The sequence below is a fragment of the Oryzias melastigma genome, linkage group LG22 (genome assembly GCF_002922805.2).
Source record: "Oryzias melastigma strain HK-1 linkage group LG22, ASM292280v2, whole genome shotgun sequence".
Taxonomy (NCBI): domain Eukaryota; kingdom Metazoa; phylum Chordata; class Actinopteri; order Beloniformes; family Adrianichthyidae; genus Oryzias; species Oryzias melastigma.
Window position 1 is genome coordinate 5,974,376 of NC_050533.1, and position 5,144 is coordinate 5,979,519.

The 5,144-nt window shown below is 36.9% G+C and overlaps 1 protein-coding gene across 1 annotated transcript in view; it reads right to left on the reverse strand.

Moving 5' to 3' along the window:
* pld1a (phospholipase D1a) overlaps positions 1-1,966 on the reverse strand; it is a 51,332-nt gene extending 49,366 nt beyond the window's left edge. The window contains exon 1 of the mRNA XM_024272779.2: positions 1,815-1,966. The gene's annotated coding sequence lies outside the window, so the exon portion shown is untranslated. The remainder of the gene's footprint in view (positions 1-1,814) is intronic.
* Between the last annotated feature and the right edge of the window lie 3,178 nt (positions 1,967-5,144).

The window sequence follows — 5,144 nt, forward strand, 5'->3', positions numbered from 1 at the left end:
AACTAGCCAAAAAAGCTAGCTTGTTGTTTACATTCTAGCTGAATTCCAAAATAGCCTAAAATTCCTCAGCAAACCAAATTAGTCAAAAACGTTAGCATGTTGCTAAAATAGAAGCAAAACTCTAAATTAGCATATAAAAACCTTACTAGATAACAAATTAGCCAAAAACGTTAGCATCTTGCTAAAATATCAGCTGAACTCCAAATTAGCCAAAAAAGCTAGCACATTGCTTAAATACTAGCTAAGTTTCAAAACAGCCTAAAATTTTTCAGTAAATTAAATTAGTGAAAAACGTTTGCATGCTGTTAAAAAAGAACCTAAGCTCTAAATTAGCCTAAAGAACCTCAGTATATAACAAATTAGTCAAGAACTTGGCATGTTGCTAAAACATTAGCTAAACTACCATAAAAAAAAAACCTCAGTAGATGCCAAATTAGCCACAAACGTTAGCACATTGCTTAAATATTAGCTAAACTCCATAATGGTCTAAAATTTATAAGTAAACTAAATCAGTCAAAAACGTTAGCATGTTGCTAAAATTTTCAGTAAACTCCAAATTTTTTGAAAATGACTATAAAAGATGAAAACAGCACATGAATATATTTAAAAGCTTGTTGCCAATCTACCAAAATTTAGACATTTGAAGACTTTCTGGGGCATATTTTGCTCAATATTTCAAAAACTATAAAATTTATGAATCCCAGAAATACAAGCAGTAATGTCCTGGACAAGCTGAACGTTTTGATACCAAGATTGCTAAAATTGTTGAAAGTGTGACTGAATTTTTATGAAAAACGTACGGAAAGGAGCAAGAGAATCACTACTACTTACATTATATAGTAGAACACATATTTATAGGGAAAATATATCCCAATATTTATTTAAGCTAAAATGTCGTAAACACGAACAAGAGTGTCACAACTTAGTTCAAAATTGTTGTAAACAACAGAACAAAAATTAAAGAATTCAAGTAGCTGCCGGGTACATTGGTGCTCAAGACAGTCAGTCTTGCAACTGTTGAAAAGTAACTAGTAAAAAACAACTCAGCAGTTAAACAGAGAGGTAATGGGGTGAACAAAGCATGCCGCCTGCATGAATGCACTGAGATCTGCTGCAGGGATCTCACAGGACTGGTTAGAGTGGTGAGGCAGCGTCTCGGTAGATACAGAAAAGTTTCAAACAAAAGTGGAAATACCAATATCTGCAACCAGAATTGATCCAATACCAACTTGAGATCAATACTATCGATATTTTGGATCAATCTCCCCAGCACTACCACACACTCCTTCAGCCCTCACTGCAGGGACTTTAACCTGCACTCAGCCGCGCCCTGAATGACCATTACTCTTTAAAGTGACCACCAAAGCCTTATCCGGGTGTCAATCAACAACCTGAGGCACCACCAGCAGCACGAAACTGTGGAAAAATCCAGGAATAACCACTGAGAAATGTAGAAAAACTCTGCTACTCTTGTGTTTTATATCGTTCAAAAGCACAAAAATTGGTTTCCACATGCTGAATAATATTACAGTGAAAAAACAAACAGCACTTTTATTACTTCCTGTTTCCAGACGGCGCTCTGTTTGCATGCTTGATTTGCATAAATAGTAATATACGATGATCATTTGACTGTTTTACAGCTAACTGCTTTCATTTTTGAGAACAAACTACAGATCAAATACCCTCTGATTCTAGAGGACACGAGTCGAGGATTCAGGTTATAGTCAGCTGGAGGTCATGTCAGAGAGAATCCGCCACGCTCAGACACACGAGCTGGTCCAGATTATTCAACATCCACCGCTGTACATACATACCAGATGTGACGAAATTGTCCTTTTCCACACACAGCTCTCCGCTCACGTCGCTGGCTAGTGTCCTGTAAATCCGTCGCTCTTCCTCATTTTCATGCCTTACCTTGAAGACGCACATCATGATTCAACGGTCATAAATATAATGCTATCAGCTGGTAAACATGGCGCAAAGGGCAGGGAGATAACATGAGCGGGTGCTGGAGGATCACAGAAAACACTGAAATACTTTATGCTCAAACTCCGATTGGGATCAGATTCACACCCATGTTTATTAAAAGTCAAACGAACCTTTAGCCTTTCATGAATTATAGTCGTAACCAGCACGAGTGATATCAGATCACATGACTCAGACATTCTAAGAAAACACTGAGCCGATGTCTAGAAAGCCTTGTTTTTTATCATTTAAGGTGATAAATGGATCAAGATTTCCAGATTGACTACAGGAAACGACATAACTCAACTTATAGACCTTCTGTTAGTATCTCAGGTGGATTCAGAGGTCTAGTGGCTAAATCCATCGTCGACTCGTAACAAAAACTCCACATATGGGATCCAAAGTCTGTAACTCCGTAGTATAGACCCACTCTGGTCATCTTTTGATCTACTGTGGTCCTTTAAAGGGCCTATATCATGCATTTATATGATCATATGCTACCTTTGACACACCAAAGAGCAAAGTATTTATGAAACATTAGTTATTGAGTTTTTGGAAGTAAGAGGCCTCGATCCATTAAGCACCGCCTTTCATTGCTTCTGAGTGTCGTCAATTTCATGATGTCATCCTAAAGTCGGCATACGGTATATCTACCTTTAGTGGCCCCGGCTATCGGTTGGTCACTAGTTGTAGCTAGCAGCTGAGCTGACTTTACCGCGAAGCTAGCGGCTGATCCATGCTAGCTGAGCGAAGAAACTGGGTGTTTGTGTTATCCTGGGGACAGTTCTAACAGCGCAGACTCTTCCTGAAAAGGGGCTGTTCTCACTTTGTGACGTCACCTTGTGAGGACTGTTCGTTTTTGTGAGTTGGAAGGGGCTGGTGCTCAAAGTGCAGGTTTTTAGAGGAATACTCAGAAATGAGTGAACGGATCAAATTAGCACTTTGGGATTCTTTATAGTGAAGAATGAACATTATAGTACTCGTTAAATCTTAAAAAAGTGTATTTTGCAATTTTATATGCCTTTTAATTATGATAGTGCAGTTTTAAACCAAAAATAAGACAGTAGTTCATCAGAAACTCACCAAAATATGTCTTCCATCTGAAAAATCCCAAAAGAACAAGTTAAAAACACAATTTTTATCTGAGTGGTTCTTTAAGGAGTTCGATTGGGTGACTACAACTCGCTGCTTCCCAGCAGAGGAGTGAAATGCGGAGAACAAATTTCATATTTTTATACGTTTCACTGCTAATGGAACTCCTAACTTTAAATGTGAGGAAACAACCATGGCCTAAGACAACAGTTGTGCCGTGTGTAAGACCTGGAGAACTCCATGAGCAGGACGCAGAAGACAGTTATGGTCACCAGATTTTTTACCACTTTGGAAAGGTTTATAATGGAGGAGACAATACTGATGATCAAGTTGTGCCTAAATGTTTAATGAACAGCAAATATTCATCGGATATCAACTGAAAAAATAACAAAGTATCATCTGCAAAGGAATGAACCCACACAGAAGATCTGAAAAGTAAAATTAGTGGGGCCTCAACACAGAGCCCTGAGGCACTCCTTTGAATAATCCCTATAGAAGGAAGCTGTTTTAAGTTAATAGATAAACTGGTATCGTACTTATGTTGAATTTTAGAAAAATCCTTTAATTGTAACCTTTCACTTGTAATTTTAAAGATGAAGATCTGAAATGTTTGAGTGTTCTTTACTCCAATCATTGTGAATCAGGAGCAGACAGAGAAAAACTGTTTGAAAAAGATTGTATTTGTGATGTAGAAAGTACGCTGGGTGGGTCCACGATGAGGATCAGAAGGAGGTTCCACCATCCCAACAGTCCCACCCACAACTCAGAGGTAAATTTTTTAACGAACTACTGGCGCTCTGCAGAAACTACATCCTAGAAAACAATACAGGATTTTTTAATTATTATTATTATTATTATTTTAGCTTATACCAACACAATCATAACTAAACGACCATCGGCAACATGTTTAAAATATCTCAAGATGATCAGATAGAGTTTGTTTTTTTATTTTTATCAAGAGTTTTGTCAAATGATTAACACTTTAATATGCAGCACTCCTTAAATTAAGACCAATCAGAGTTTATTTGGGCTGGAGAAGGATAACGCATGCTATCTATGCAACATTTTAATTTATAGAATTTAACGTCTGTGATTGCTATTTTATAGGAAGCAAGAATAAAAAAAAAATAATTTAAAGGTTGTTTTTATTTAGATATCTTATACTTTATTCTTAAACTATTAAAATGTCATGCTAATTTTACTCTTATTCCATTAGTTTTATTGAACGTTATATGGCAGAGCGTGCTTTAATAAAACCATCAGCACTGTGCAACTGGTGATAAAACAGGATTGAATGATTTTATTATGATTTTTAACATCATAACTGTTCTTATTGTTTGACATTCGTCGTATCTTTGTTGATACCAGGACTCCTTTGGAAAAGAGGTTTTAAATCCCAATGGTTAGATAAAGAATAAATAAATAAATAATAAAAATAATCATTAATTCCTGCAAAGCAAAAGAGAAAAACACAATATTAGACTTTATATGTGAAACCACAATACATATTGTGCTCGCCCCTCTGGTCACCGGCGGGACCAGTCTCCAGAGTACTAACTCATCACATCATCTGCAAAGAGAAGAGAGGAAATCCTGCAGCTCCCAAATTAGACCCAGTCTGGTCCGGCAAGATTCTGAACAGAACCGGGGATAAATTCAGCCGTTTGCACCGGGAACAGGTCCTGCTGACTGTTTACTGTCTGTGGTCCAGAGGCATTCGAAGAGTTACCCAAATTAAACTTTATTTTTGTTTCTTTTATTGAAAAACTTTATCAAGATCGTTTAAAAAATAATAAATGTGAAGTCAAGGGTTGAGCTTATATTGGTTCTTTGTGTTTTTAATAAAATATCAGTGAACCGAATAATAGGAAGAAGGATGTGTTTGATGAAAACTCAATCAACCATAAAAAGAGATTATTTTCTTCAAACAAAAATAAAATAAAACATTCTCACAGGACTTTTCTTCCTCGCAGAGCTGCTTTTTTCAGTTTCTTAACCATCATTTGGACAAATGTACGCACTGACAGAAATGTTTTTGTGGAAAATCCCCCAGTCTGTACCGGGGGCGCCTGTAGGTGTCGTTGCAG